Source organism: Kogia breviceps, chromosome X (assembly GCF_026419965.1).
Source record: "Kogia breviceps isolate mKogBre1 chromosome X, mKogBre1 haplotype 1, whole genome shotgun sequence".
In the NCBI taxonomy this organism is placed as follows: Eukaryota; Metazoa; Chordata; class Mammalia; order Artiodactyla; family Physeteridae; genus Kogia; species Kogia breviceps.
In genome coordinates, this window is record NC_081330.1 from 80,763,497 (window position 1) to 80,780,691 (window position 17,195).

The following is a 17,195-nucleotide window of genomic DNA, read 5'->3' on the forward strand; positions in this document are numbered from 1 at the left end:
TAGCTCTACTGTTCGTTGGCTGTGTGACCTTGGGTAGTTACTTAACTACTCCATGCCTTAGTTTCCCTATCTGTAAAATAGGGATTCTAATAGTACTTATATATTACTGAAAAATTGTTGATTGCCTTTCTAGTATCCATTTATCCTTTCTTATTTGCAACTCAAACCCCAATTTTGAGGTAACAATGTGCTCAGTTAAATATTTATTTTTCCAGCTTCTCCTGCAGCAAAAGGTAGCCATGTGACCAACACCTAACTAAGGAAATGTTAGAGAAAGTCTGCCGGTAGGGGGCTGGTTTCTGATAAATCTTTTGTCTCCTGATAAAGAGATGATATACAGCTGGCACCAACACCTCTTTTTTCCCTATTTTGAATGCAGATGTGATACCTTGAGATAGGGTGGCCATCTGTGACCATGAAGTAAGTAACAAGCATGAGGCTAAAGATCTATACATACTAAGGATGGCAGCAAAAAAAGATAAGAGACTGGGTCCCTGATGACATTAGTAAATTACAGAAATATTCAGCAACCACCTACCTCTGGATTGTTATTATGTGAAGAAAAGAAACGCCAATTGAATTAGATTACAGTTAGATAAGTTTGATGTCACTTGAGGCCAAAGCATGTCTGATGCCCATAGGAATTTGTTATGATGATAAAATAAGTTAATACATGTAAAGCAAATACAACAGTAGTAGCTCAATAAAATGAAGGCTGTTTATTATTATTATTATTATTATTATTATTATTATTATTACACTAAATCACTGTGAGGTTCAGAGAAGGGAAAGAGGGAAGGAGGTTTTCCAGGATCATAGTTTCCACTTCTCTAAACTGAAAGAGGGGTGTGACTCAAATTCTGCTAAATCCCTGTCCAGCTCCCTTTTCCCTGAAAGGAGAGGCAGAATGGTCCAGAGGAATCTTGAAAGTTTCACTCTGTTCTTTTTGGGTTCAGCATGTCCTCTGCACTCACTGAGACCAGAAGCCCAACATAGCTGAGACAGGGTGTCTTTAGTGGCCTCTTCTGCTGTCCTCAGTTCTGAGGACTAAAAGGAGTCCAACACAGCAAGTACTCACCTGAATTTTATACCTTCCCAGAGAGATTGAGGTCATTCCGTTTACTTGGTAGGGTGTACTTGTCCATAAAATGGAAACCACTCATTGCTTTATAGGTAACCAGACACTCCCCTTCCCCCTGAGGAAACTCCTAATAGAAAGAGCTCATTCTTGTAACCCTTAGAAGTTCCTTCTTCATCTTGCCTGCTCCTATCCCTTCCCTTACCCACATAGGTAGAGACACAGGTCCAGAAAACCTGTATCATAGCAATATTTAAAAAAAAACCTGGGATAAGTCAGTTCTTCTCTCACTCCAGACCTGGGTACCCCATCTGGGACAGGGCACATGGTCAGAGTAAAGGACACAATATCATCCATGAGGAAGATAGAAGAAAATTATTAAAACTTCTCTATTATTTAAAAAATAAGAAGGAACTTAATCTGTCCCAATAATTAAAATGGATTGTCAGTAGCACATGCTTATAATAAATATACCAATATTGGGAAGTTGTGCTCAGAAATGTTTTACTGATGGTGTACAGGATCAAAAAAGTTTGGAAATGCTGGTCCATATTTCATTAAGATTTACTGAGCACTTACCATATACACAAGCCCTATTCTAAGTGTATTACATATATTAAATCAATTTAATCTTCACAATAGCCCTATAAGAAAAATACTATTATTTAACCATTTTGCATATGAGGTAACTGAGACACATATTGGTTAAGTAAATTGTCCAAAGTCATACAAGTAGTGAGTGACAGAGTTTGGACTCAAGTCCAAGCCATCTGGCTGTAGGGTTTGCACTTTTAGCCACTTGGTTAAACTAAAAAGATTCGTCAGTGAAAGCCAAATTCCAAACCTCTGCTATAAAACAAATATGCTAATCTGAAATCATCGGTTTTTTTCAGAGCAAGAATTGTTTTTTTTCTGTCTGGCCATCTCCTCCTCCAAAAACTCTGGAGCCAAACTGCCTGAGTTTGAATCCCAGCTCCATCATCCACTTCCTAGCTGTGAGACCATAAGCAGATGACATGCCCTCTCTGAGCCTCATTTTCCTCACCTGTCATATGGGAATAAGAGTAGCTAATAATTACTTTGCAGAATTGTTATTAGGAGTAAATCAGTTTACAGCTAAATGGAAATTACTTACCACAATGCCTAAGACATAGTAAACACTCAAATTGTTAAAAGTGGGGCCTTACAGTTTCTCAAAAATTTGACATGCAGTTACCATATCAACATCAATTCCATTCCTAGCAATATACCCAAAAGAAATGAAAACATGTCTACCCAAAAACTTGTACATAAAAAAAACTTGTACATAAATATTCATAGCAGCTTTATCCATAATTGCCAAAGGTGGAAATAACCAAATGTCCATCAGTTGATGGGTATATAAACAAAATGTGTTATATTTCTATAACAGAATATTATTCTACCATAAAAAGAAATGAAATACTGATGATACTGATACTGATACTACAGTGGATGAAACATTATGCTATGTGAAAGAAGCCAGACTCAAAAGGCTTTTTTATGGTTCCATTTATATGAAATGTCAAAAATAAGCAAACCCATAGAGACAGAGAGTGAATTACTGGTTGCCAAGGGCTGGGAAGTAGACAGGAGTGACTGCTAATGGATTTCTTTTGGGGTAATAAAAATTATCTAAAACTGATTGTGTTAGTGATTACATAATTCTGTGAATATACTAAAAAGCACTGAATTGTATACTTTTTAAAGGTTGAAATTTATGTTATGTGAATTATATCACAATAAAGCTGTTACAGATAAAAGGAAGGGGGCCTTAATGCAACACTTTCCTTCTCCCATGCTATTCAAGAATTCCACAACAAAGCTCTCCAAATTTGCCTCAAGGAGAAACCCATTCCACTGCCCCCAACCCCATGCCTATATGAAAGAATTTTCTCAAATAAATGACAGTGACCATCCTCTTTCCTCTGCCTGGCTTCCAGCCTTCTCTCCATCAACCCTCTGTTGTCTTCCTTGCCAGCAGGTGTCCATAGTACCACCTCACTAGGTTTGTCCCCTGGAGAGATGTAAGGGTGGATAAAGGGCTGCCTAAACTTTCTGTTCAGAAAACAAATTGATGCATCCATGCATTATCCTTTATGTATACATTTGGTCTTTTCTAATTAAGTCAATGTAAAAAATGATTATGGCATTTTACAGTATCCTTTTAAGGTAAAGAATATTTGGCAGATTTCTGTCAAAAATATGGCAGTTATATATCATGAATTATTTTCCTATTACAGTTACTTCATCTCATTTCCTTGCAAAACTGCAAGAACAAAACAAAAACCAAAAAAGTGCTAAGTTTTTCAGTGTGAGAATAACATTCACGTTGCAAAGTTTGTTTACTGGTTCATGTGATCTATGCATTCACCTCAGATGCTCTGATTGTTCACACAAGGCAAAGTCAAATATATGGAAATGTGGGTCCATTGTGAAAACTCATCATGGCCTTCTCTGAGTGGTTTGAGGTTAGCTGATCAGGAGAAGTCCTGCTTTGATGAAGTTATTCAAATTTCATGTTGTCACTATGGGAAAAACAGTTCCCTCAAAATGTTTTGTTTTGTGAAGAAAACAGATGCCTTGAACATGATATTCACTTCCTTTGGAAGAATACCACATTTTGATAAGTGGAGGTATTTTTTTCTGAAGAACCTACTGCTCTCATATTAAATAAAAGTGATTCAACCAGTGCATAAAGAGATTTTAGTGTCATGGTTAATTTACAAAGCAGTGAACACAACAGATTGAGTGCTGAGTTAGTAACCTGTGAACTATGGGTTTCTTTAATATGCTTTTTACTTGTTTGGAAGCAAAAGATGGACTTTTAAGAATAACAAAGTATATAAATCTGCTGATTGAATGTAAAATAGAGGATTGTTATCCACAAAGTCCCACATCATGTCTATATTTTTTAGGTTGATACATTTTTATCAGGTATGTCTAGTATTTGTGTTGAAACCATTTGGAAAATTGGGTCCTTCCACTATTTATCTTAGAGTCACAGATCCTCTATTCCTGGAGGTAGAGGGTTTGGTTGCCCTCAGTCACTGGGGAGGATGTCAGCCCGTCAAGTGGGAATCCAAGAGCTAATGGTAATACATTTACATGCAGTTGAGCTGGGATATATTAATATTCAGTTTAGCAAAATGATTACGTTTGTGACTCTGGGGTCACAGAGACCTGGGTTCTAACTCTGGCTGTGCCTGTTCCTACCTGAGTAGGTTACTTAACTTCTTGGTACCTTAGTTTCATCAAAATTGAGATAATAATCTTAGCCACCTTCCAGGATAACTAAGAGGAATTAATTAGAGAATTCAACCGAAGTTCCTAGCACAGTACCTGGCATATAAGAAGGGTAAAGAAGAGCAACTGTTGTTATCATTACTGTTATTGTTATTGATACTACTACTTACTGAGGAAACCAAGGCATAGGAATTTGTCTACGCTTGGATCAGAGCTTCCAAGGAGAATCAATGTCACCCAGAGGTCAGGTATGGTGATGACAATGGGAATTGAAATAAACATGCCCTGAAAGTAAAGTAAAATGGGGGCGGGGGGTAGATTAGGGCCACTTCGTAAGCAGCCATTTCCTTGACAAGGCCTGTAATTAAAGATTCTGAGTTGATTTTTCTGAAGGGAATTGGCTTTCTCCTTTAACCTTCTCCATTTGTATCTGCTCTCAGGTTTTTTTTTGTTTTTGTTTTTTCCTGAAAATGGCTCAGAACGGGAACTAGTCACATTTTAACAAAGGAATGAAATTCTATTGGAAGAAATCAGGCCTCAAATAGCAGGTGGGAGAAGAGGCTTCAATTACTATGAAATCAAAATTAGGACTTCTGCTCTGAGATGACAAACTGAGCCCATACATTCTTCTCGCCTACCCTCCACAGATCTCACTGAAATGACAAAAACAGTGTAAAATTTAAAATAGTCTATAAGCAGTGCTGGACAACCAGGAAGGGTACAAAGAACAAACCAGGAAGTTTGAGGAATTTTTGGAAGATAGTAGGCATATGGGATTGGATTGATGGACAAAACATACAAAGCTGAGATATGGGGAAACCAATGTGGGTGAAGTGAGACCTTCCTGGAAAATGGTTAGACTGATCTGCCCTACAGAGCTCACCTTTCTCTCAAATTCCAACAGGATCTAGGCACAATAAGGGGCTATAAGGCTGTTGGTGTGCCAATGCCCCATTGGGTGAATAATGAGTGGTTCCTGTAGCCACCTCCAGGTTGTAGCTACTAAGGACCTCTTTGGGGGCATTTAATAGAGAAGCCTCTAAATATCAGGGTCAGGTCCCAAGGTCATTGTCCTAGAATCTTGTTAATAAAAGGGTGATCTCTGGACCAGCAGCATCAGTATCATCTGGAAGATTGTTAGAAATGCAGAATCTCAAGGATCATCTCAAGACCTACTGAATCAGAACCTGCATATTAACATGAATCTCACTCAGGAGATTCATGTGAATGTTAAAGTTGAGCACTGCTCTGGGTAACTTTTGGCCATCTCAACAAGTGCAGAGGTGGAAAAACAATGGGTCATTACAAATGTGAAATTCTCTATCCTCCTGTAGACTTGGCTCCAGTCTGCTTTTTCCATTGGACCTGCCATCAGCCCCTTCTGCTAAAGGACCCATGAGAATAGATGTTCTTCTGTGTCCCTGGTAACACATCCCTCTGACCTTGGACTGACTGTCATTCCTGAAGTAATCCTGTGACTCATCTCTAGCCATGCTCTACTGTAGTCCTAAGGAAGGCCTGACTACCTAGAGACACACCAGGGGGACAATCAGGGACCCAGTGGAAGCCAAACCCATAAACACCCTTGGTAACAGACCTACCAAATGCAGACCTGACTGTGTAACCAGCAGTATCCACGGGACATGGCTGCCAACATGCAAAGGGTGGTTGCTGTTAGCTCCACTCACTTCTCTGTCACAATCTGATCTACAGTGGTCAAGCCCTGAAATTTTTACTGCCACCCCATAAGGTTAGACATGAGTGGGCTTCCTAGGAAGTGACCCACAATGCTGGGAAAGCTCTATGTCCACTTTGGGCTCTTTATTTCCCACTGGAGAAATCATAGGCTCAGTAGGGCCCTCTTGGTATGACTCTGTGCTGGCCTAGGGTTGGGGAGAGGTGATGTGGTCAGAGTGTAGCCACCACTCTTACCCTTCCAAAGCAGTCCTTCTCAGTCTCTGTGGTCCAGGGGTTGCTTTAGCCTCACCCCTGGGTTCCAGGCTTTTCACTCTGGTGCCTTTTCTATGGATAGTTGCTAGTTGATCTTCCCATGAGGGAAACTATGTCACCATCTTGATCTGTACAAATTTTATTTGTACAGAAAGCTGGGGGGGGAGTCAACATATCAAACTTCTGATCCCAGTTCCTCATATAAGTAGCTTAGAGATCACCACTCTATCCTATCAACAAGTAAAAAGCTGAACACACTGAAAAATCAACAGCTCTTCTTGGATCTATTAGAATGGGAGAGCACTGGGCAGACTGCTGTACCCAACACTGGAGGCAAATACAGGGAGTCCTGATTTGCCTGAGCAGAGACTCATGAGCAGAATCCACTTGGGAACAAATTACCTGAACTGTAATTGATGAATTGATGGAAGCTCAGTGTGGAAAACTCTGAAAATTGAAAACTCAATTGGGACAAAATCAGATGGGGTCCTTTATAATACTGTGAGATTTAACTCCAGGAACTCAACAAAGTTCTAACAGTAAATATTTGAGAAAAATATAATCTTGCTTATAGTAGGGGACAGGGAAAATGAATCATTTTGAAATATGCCAGAACAATCTGTTCTTCTAAAAAAAAGCCTGCCACCAGAGCAAATTAGTTAATGAGAACCTAACCTGCTGGGGTAATATCAGAACCTAACTGACCTGGGAGAAGGGAAATACCCAACTATAGCTGAATCTAGCTTTCCACATGAAAGAAGGAAAATGCCCAATTCCAGCCCATTCTAAGCCATTCTCACCCAACTAAGGGGAAATTAAAAACCTGAGAAACATTTGTGAATTTAACATTCTAAAAGCATAGGCATAGGCTCACTAAAAAACTAATATGTAATTTTAGGACTACAGAATATTTTCCCTATCCCCACACCGCACACCACTTTACTAAAGGCCTATTTACATTTTACCCATTATTTTTACCCAGTACAACAAGTCTGGCTATTAATGAAAAAATTATAAGATGTACCAAGGCAAACATCTCTCCCCCACAAACACACACGCAAAAGCATCAGGACAGGACATAGTAGGAATGTTGGAATTAGTCTGGGAATTTAAAACAATGATAAATATGCTCAGTGCTAGTGGTAAAGTATACTGCATGTAAGAGTAGATAGTAAATGTAAGCAGAGAGATGAAAATCCTAAGACAGAACCAAAACAGACATGCTAGAGTTTAAAAATAAATAAATAAAACACTGGAACAATAATGAAGAATGACTTTGATGAGATCACTAGTAGACTGGATACAACTGAAGAAAGGATCTCTGAGGTAGAAGATAATGCAATAGAATCCTCAAAAACTGAAAAGCAAAGAGAACAAAGACTGAAAAGAAAAGAACATTTAGGACTATGGGAAAACTAAAAAAAATTGTAACATTCGTGTAATGGGAATATCAGAAAGAGAAGAAACAGAAGAAATATTTGAAACAATAATGACTGAAAAATTCCTTAAAATCAGACACCAAATTACAGACTCAGGAAGCTCAGAGGACACCAATTAGGATAAATGCCACAAAACTGCACCGAGCCATACCATTTTGAAATCACAGAAAATCAAGAAAAAGAAAAATCCTGAAAGAAGCTACAGGAAAAACACTTCAACTATAAATGAAAAAGGTCAGAATCACATCCAAATTCTGAGTCTATAGAAGCAAAAAGAGAATGAAGAGAAATATTTAGTCTTGAGAGAGACAAAATAAGAAACTGTCAGCCTAGAATTCTCTACACTGAGGCATTATCCTTCAAAAGTGAAGGAGAAATAAAGACTTTTTCAGACTATAAAAAATTGAGGGAATTTGTTGCCAGTAGAGATGACTTGCAAAATAATGTTAAAATAAGTTCTTTAGAGAGAAGAAAAAATATATATAGGTCAGAAACTTGGATCTACATGAAGTAGAGAAAGGAATGAAAGAAGGAATAAGTGAAGGTAAAATAAAAATTTTACTTTTCTTACTCTTAATTGATCTAACAGAAGCAGTTTGTTGAAAAAAATAACTATATTTGATTATGTGTTCTTGTGCATGTTTATAATAACTGAAACAAATGACAGCAATGATACAAGGAATAAGAGGGAGGAATTAGATTTATTTTGATGTTGTAAGGTACACATACTACCCATGAGGTGGTAATAGTGTTATTTGAAATTAAACTTGGATTAGGTGTAATGTATAATGCAAACTCTATGGCAATCACTAAGAAAAGTTAAAAAATAAGTATGACTTATTCACTAAGAAAGTAGAAAAATGGAATCATATAAAATGATCAGTTTAAAACAATAAGATGAAGAAAAAGAGGGGAAAACCAACATAGGTTCAAACTATAAAAGCAACAATTAGAAAACAGTAAAGAATATTAAAGAATTAATCAAACTATATCAATAACCTTTTTGAACATCAATCATTTAAGTACACCAATGAAGAGATCAAGATGGCAGAGTAGGATAATGCTGGGCTCACCTCCCTCATGAATACATCAAAAATGCAACTAGATGTAGAACAACTCTCACTGAAGTCAACCTGGGAACTAGCAGACCAGCTCTTCTACAACCAAGGCTATAATGAAAGATCCACATGGAGTCTGATGGGAAGGGTGAAGAAGCATTCTTGTCAGGACCTACACTCCTCACAGAGGACACAGAAGAGGAGGAGGATATCACAGGCTTAGGGATTCTCCCTGGAGAGCAAGAGGTTCAAGCCACATATCAGGCACCTCAGCCCTGAGATGTGTTGATGAGAAAGATGAGCCCCCTTAGCTGGTGTGAAAACCAATGGGGCTTACCAGAGGTCTGTAAGAAAGTTAACTTCCACCCTGAAAGAATTAACACACAGACTTGCTTACTCTCAGCCATAACATGGGGGCAGCAAATTGAAAACTGCCTGAGGCTCTGGCTAGCCTGCCAGGACCACCCAGCACAGCCCCTCTGATTGCACCAGCCTCCTGCTCCAGGCCCTCTTGCTCTGGTGCTGCTCCCCACTAAGGCAGTGGCTTCCATTGCCAATGAGACAGTGCACATATGGATGAAATGTAGCTGGCTTGGACCCTGACTAGGGTGGAAGCAACCATTGCCAGCACTTACATTGGTGCACACACTTGGAAGGGAGTGAGGCTAGCTAAAGGGAGGAGACCACAACTGCCAGATCACACAACCCTGCACACTCTCAGAAAGGAGTGAGACTAGATCCAGGTTGGGGACTTCCATATTAAGAGCACACATCCCTGTGTACATATGGGAGAAGGAGGGGTCAGCTCAGTGAAATAACAACAACCTCTCCAGCCCTGACCCAGTCTCTAACCAAGGTGCAAACACCTGGAAAAAAGTGAAACCAGCACAGGTGCAGCTGCAAGCCCTCTGGCCTCAGCAATATCACAAAATAAAGAGAAGATTGCCATTCATCCAGGAGAAACCAAAATGCCTTAAGGCTCTTACTCCAGCCCCATGGAACAAGACCACACTCCTGATGGGGGGTGGGGATGATGGCTAATTAGCATAGAAAAAAGATTGGTTTGCATCTGGCTCTGGCACTAGCACCTGCATCTCCAGTGCTTCTTCCTACTAAGACAGTGTCTGCCAACACACCCTTGAGGAAGACATGGCCCATGCTTACATGCAGACTGCATAGTGATGCTTCTACACAAGGACATATTCAAGAGTGGGATGGATAGGTAACTGTTTCACTTAACTTCATAGAGATAGAGAAAATTAAACAAAATGAGAAGACAAAGAAATATGTTTCAAGTTAAGGGACAAGAAAAGAACTGAAAAAGAAAAAAACCCTAATAAAACAGAAATAAATAAGTTGACTGATAAAGAGTTCAAAGCAATAGTAGTAAGAATGCCAACTGAACTAGGGAAAATAATAGATAATCTCAGTGAGAATTTTAACAAAGATCTAGAAAATATAAAAAAGAACTAGTCAGAGCTGAAGAATACAATAACTGAAAAGAAAAAATACCCCAGATTGATAGCAGCAGATTAGGTGATAAACAAGAAAGCATAAGTGATCTGGAAGGTACAATGAAGTAAATCACACAATCTGAACAGCAAAAAAAAGAAAACAAATATTCTTTTTAAAAAAAATAGAATAGTTTTAGGAAAACTGGGACAATATCAAGCATACTAACATTGCACTATAGGGGTCCCAGAAGGAGAAGAGAAGGAGAAAAGAGTAGAAAATGTGTTTGAAGAAATTATGGCTAAAAACTTCCTGAACCTGAAGAAGGAAACAGATATCCAGAAATAGGAAGCACAGAAAGTTGTAAACAAGATGAACCCAAAGAGACCCACACCAAGATATATCATTAAAAAATGGCAAAAGTTAAACAGAGAATTTTAAAGACAGCAAGAGAAAAAAAAAACTCACATACAAGAAAAAAACCCATAAGGTTATCAGCTGATTTTTCAGCAGAAGATTTGCAAGCCAAGAGGAACTGGCGTGTTTTATTTAAAGCACTGAAAGGGAAAAAACTAAAACTTAAGATACTCTATCCAGCAAGATTATCATTCAGAATTGAAGGAGACATTAAAAAAAAAAAAAAAAACTCAGTCTAGAAAAACTTAAGAGTTCATCCATACTAAAGCAACCTTACAGGAAGTGTTAAAGGGTCTTCTTTAAGTGAAAAGTGCTACAACAAACAATAAGAAATTACAGGCAAAATTGTAGCAAAAATCCCACAGGTGAAAGCAAATACATAGAAAAGGTTGTGAATCAACCACTTAAATAAGATCATATGAAGGTTAAAAGACAAAAATTGTAAAAGCAACTATAACTAAAATAAACACTTAACGGGTAGACATAAAGATGTAAAGTATAACATAAAACCCACAAAAGTTAGGGGGCAGTAAAAAACATAGAACTTTTAGAATGTGTTTGAACTTAAATGACTATAAATTTAAAAGAGTAGATATAGCTTTAGGTCAACATATATGAACTTTATGGTAACCACAAATCAAAAACCTACAACAGATATACAAATACTAGAGAGAAAGGAACACAAACATAACACTAAAGAAAATAATCAAACCACAAAGGGATAGATTAAAAGAAGAAAAGAACTACAAAAACACCCAGAAAACAAATAACAAAAGGGCAATAAGTACATACATATCAATAACTGCATTAAATATGAATGAACAAAATGCCCAACCACCTAGGGTGGATGACCATATGTCTCTTGTAGGCAACATATGGATGGATGATCCATCCATATGTTGTCTACAAGAGATGTAATTCAGATCTAAAGATACAGACAGACTGAAAGTGAGGGAACAGAAAATGATATTCAATGCAAATGGAGCTGAAAAAGTGCAAAGTAGCATTGAAAAGAAAGCCTATAACAAAAAACAAAGGACATTATGTAATAATAAAGGATTCAATACAAGAAGTGGCTATAACATTCATCAACATGTATGTGCCTACTATAGGAGAACAGAAATATATGAAGAAAATATTAACAGACATAAAGGGAGAAATTGACAATAATACAATAATAGTAGGAAACTTTAACACCTCACTGACATCAAAGGACAGATCATCCAGACAGAAAATGAATAAGGCAACAATGGTCTTAAATGACACAATCAACCAGTTGGACGTAATAGATAGCTACAGGACATTGCATTCAAAAACAGCAGAAAACACACTCTTTTCAAGTTAAAATGGAACATTTTCCAGGACAGATTATATGCTAGTCCAAAAAGAACAAGTCTCAACAAATTTAAGGGCATAAAAATTATATCAAGCATTTTTTCCAACCACAATGGAATAAAACTAGAAATAAATTACAGGAAGAAAAATGGGGAAAAAAAATAAACGTGGAGAACAAACAGCATGCTACTAACCAACCAATAGGTCAACAAAGAAATCATAGAGGAAATCAGAAAATAACTTGGGGCCAATGAAAATAAAAGTGCAACTTTCCAAAATCTATGTGACATAGCAAAAATACTTCTAAGAGGGAAGTTTGTAGTGAGGCAGGCCTACCTCAAGAAACAAGAAAAATCTCAAGCAACCAAAACTACCAATTAAAGGAATGAGAAAAGGAAAAACAAACAAAGATCATGTTCAGCAGAAGGATAGAATTAATAAATATGAGAGGGAAAATAAACAAAATAGAGACCTTACAAAAATAGAAAAGATCAATGAAACCAAAGATCAGTATCTTTAAAAAAATAAACATTATTGATAAGCTTTAACTGTGGTCATTAAGAAAATAAGAGAAAGGGCTGAAATAAACAAAATAAGAAATGAAATAAGAGAAATTATAGACAATATCACAGAAATACAAACAATCACAAGAGAATACTATGAACAGTTAAATGCTGACAAATTGGACAACCTAGGAGAAATGGATGCACATCTAGAAACAAACAATCTTCCAATAGTGAATAAGGAAGTAATAGACAGTCTGGGCAGACCAATTACTGCTACTGCAATTGAATCAGCAATATAAAAACTCCCAAAAAACAAAAGTCCAAGACTAGATAGATTCACAGGTGAATTCTACCAAACATATTAAGAAGAGCAGATTTCTATACTTCTCAAAATATTCCAAGAAATTGAAGAGGAGGGAACACTCCCAAATTCATCCTATGAGTCCACACTTACTCTGATACCAAAATCAGACAGACACTACAAAGCAAGAAAATTACAGGCCAATATCCCTGATGAATATAGATGCAAACATCTTAAACAAAATATTAGCAAACCAAATTCAATAATATATAAAAAGGATCATACACCATGACCAAGTGAGATTTATTCCAGGGATGCAAGGATTGCTCAATACCTACAATTCAATAATTGTGATATATCACATTAACAAAATAAAGGATAAGAATCACATGCTCATCTCAGTAGATGCAGAAAGAGCTTTTAACAAAATCAAACACCTGTTCATGATAAAACTCTCAACAAAGTTAGTATAGAGACTATATCTCAGCATAATAAAGGTCACTTATCCCAAACCACAACTAACATCATACTCAATGGTGAAAACCTGAAAACTATTCCTCTAAAATCAGAAACAAGACAAAGATGCCCACTCTCGCCACTTCCATTTAATATAGTATTGGAAGTCCTAGCTACAGCATTCATACAAGAAAAAAAATGAAAAGTATCAGAATTGGATGGAATATGTTAACTGTTATGTTTACAGATGACATGATCCTATATATAGAAAACCTTAGAGTTTCCACCAAAACTCTAATAGAACTGGTCCATGAATTCACTAAAGTGGAAGGATAGAAGATTAATATACAGAACTCTGTTGCTTTTCTGTGCATTAATAATGAACTATCATAAAGAGAAAGCACAGGAAAAAATCCCATTTACAATCATATCAATAAGAATATTATACCTAGGAATAAACTTAACAAAAGAGGTGTAAGACCTATATTCTCAAATCTATAAGACACTGATGAAAGAAACTGATGATACAGAAAAATGGAAAGATATTTTGTGTTCATGGATTGGAAGAGTTAATATTGTTAAAATGTACATACTTGCAAAACAATTTACATATTAATAAATCCCTATCAAAACACCCATGACATTTTTCATAGAACTAGAACAAATAATCCTAAAATTTATATGGAACTACAAAAGATCATGAATAGCCAAGCAGTCTAGAGGAAAAAAACGAAGCTGGAGGCATCACAGTCCCTGACTTCATACTATACCATAAATCTGCAGTAATCAAAACACTATGTTACTTGCAAAAAAAAGACATACGGATCAATGGAACAGGATAGACAGCCCAGAAAAAAAAAAAAACCCACGTGCATATGGTCAATTAATCTACAACAAAGGAGACAGGAATATACAATGGGCAAAGACAGTTTCTTCAATAAGTTGTGCTGGAAAAACTGAACAACTACATGTAAAATAATAACATTAGAAAAATTTCTCTCACCATATACAAAAATAAATTCAAAATGGATTAAAGACCTAAATGTAAGACCAGAAACCATAATACTCCTAGAATAAAATACAGTCAGTACACTTTTTGACATGTCTTAGCAATATTTTTTTGGATCTTTCTCCTCAGGCAAGAGAAACAAAAGGAAAATTAATCAAATGGGACCTAATTAAACTTAAAAGGTTTTTCACAGCAAAGGAAATCACTGAGCAAACAAAAAGCCAACCTATGGAATAGAAGAAAATATTTGCAAATTATGTGAACAATAATTGCTTAATAACAAAGATATTTAAACAGCTCATACAGCTCAATATCAAAAAACTGAAAAACCCAGTTAAAAAAGGGACAGGAGACCTGAATAGATATTTTCCAAAGAACACATACAGATGGCTAACAGCCATATTAAAATATGTTCAACATCTTTAATTACCAGGGTAATGAAAATCAAAACCACAATGAGATATCACCTCACATTGGTCACAATGGCTATTTTCAAAAAGATCACAGATAAGAAATGTTGGAAATGATGTAGAGAAAAGGGAACCCTAGTTCAGTGGTGGTGGGTTGAAAATTCGTACAGACACCATAGAAATGGTGTGGATATTCCTCAAAAAGTGAAAAACATAACTACCATATGATACCACAATTTCATTCCTGCATATATATCCAAAGAAAACAAAAACACTAATTTGACAAGATATATGTACTCCAATGTCCATAGTAGCATTATTTGCAATAGTCAAGTTATGAAAGCACCCTGTGTCCCTCAACAGATAAATGGATAAATAAGATGTGATATATATATAATGGAAATTTACTCAGCCATAAAAATGAATGAACTTTTGTTATTTGCAACAACATGGATGGACCTGGGAGTTTTTATGCTTGTTAAGTAATTCAGACAGAGAAAGTCAAATACTGTATGTTTTCACTTATATGTGGAATCTAAAAAATAAAACAAAAGAATAAATATAACAAAACAGAAACAGACTCATACATACAGAAAACAAACTAGTGGTTACCAGTGGAGAATGGGGTGGGGAGAATTGCAAGAAAAGGGAAGGTGATTAAGAGATAAAAACCACTAGGTATAAAAGAAGTAAGAAACAAGTATGTAATGTAAAGCACAGAAAATATAACCAATATTTTAGAACAACTTTAAATGGAGTATAATCCATAAAAATATTGAATTACTAAACTATACACCTGAAATTAATATAACATTATAAATAACTATTCTCCAATAGAAAAATGAAATATAAAAACATAAATTTCTCCAGAGAGAGTTTAAAAAATACATCCATAAAATTATTACACCAAATATTTAACAGATGTATTCAATATACATTACCTTTTTTATTTTGACTCTATAGTTTCATAAGTAGGTGCACAAGTTTGATCAGTTTTAAAACACATGGCAAAATTTTTTACTAAGTATGTTTTTTTTTAAATTGGATATAATTGTTTTACAAGGTTGTGTTAGTTTCTGCTGTATAGCAAAGTACAGTTCCCTGTGCTATACAGCAGGTTCACATTAGATATCTACTTTATACATATTAGTGTATATACATCAATTCCAATCTCCCAGTTCAACCCACCTCCTTTTCCCACCTTGGTGTCCATACTTTTGTTCTCTACAACTATGTCTCTATTTCTGCCTTGAAAAGCAGTTCATCTGTACCATTAATCTAGATTCCACACATATGCGTTAATATACGGTATTGGTTTTTCTCTTTCTGACTTACTTTACTCTGTATGACAGCCTCTAGGTCCATCCATGTCTCTACAAATAACCAAATTTAATCCGCTTTTTCTGGCTGAGTAATATTCCATAGCATACACGTACCACATCTTCTTTATCCATTCATGTGTCAATGGGCATTTAGATTGCTTCCATGACCCATCTATTGTAAATATGGCTGCGATGAACATAGGGATCCATGTGTCTTTTCGAATTATGGATTTCTTGGTATATGCTGAGGAGTGGGGTTGCTGGATTATGTGGTAATTCTATTTTTAGTTTTTAAGGAATTTCCATACTGTTCTCCATAGTGACTGTATCAATTTGCATTCCTACCAACAGTGCAACAGGGTTCCATTTTCTCCACACCCCCTCCAGCATTTATCTAGATTTTTTTGATGATGGCCATTTTGACTGGTATGAAATGATACCTCACTGTAGTTTGAATTTGCATTTCTCTAATAATTAATAATGTTGTGCATCTATTCTTTTTTTAACATCTTTATTGGACTATAACTGTTTTATAGTGGTGTGTTATTTTCTGTTTTACAACAAACTGAATCAATTATACATATAAATATGTTCCCATATCTCTTCCCTCTTGCATATCCCTCCCTCCCACCCTCCCTATGCTACCACTCTAGGTGGTCAGAAAGCACTGAGCTGATCTCCATGTACTATGCAGCTGCTTCACACTAGCTATCTATTTTACATTTGGTAGTGTATATATGTCCATGCCACTCTCTCAGTTCGTCACAGCTTACCCTTCCCCCTCCCGATATCCTCAAGTCCATGCTCTAGTAGGTCTGTGTTTTATTCCCATACTACCCCTAGTCTCTTCATGACATTTTTTTCTTAGATTCTATATATATGTGTTAGCATATGGTATTTGTTTTTCTCCTTCTGACTTACTTCACTCTGTATGACAGACTCCAGGTCTATCCAACTCATTACAAATAACTCAGTTTCATTTCTCTTTATGGCTGAGTAATATTTCATTGTATATATGTGCTACATCTTCTTTATCCATTCATCTGTTGATGGACACTTAGGTCGATTCCATGTCCTGGCTATTGTAAATAGAGCTGCAATGAACTTTTTGGTACATGACTCTTTATTTTTTTAATTAATTTATATATATTTTTTTGTGGTACGCGGGCCTCTCACTGCTGTGGCCTCTCCCATTGCA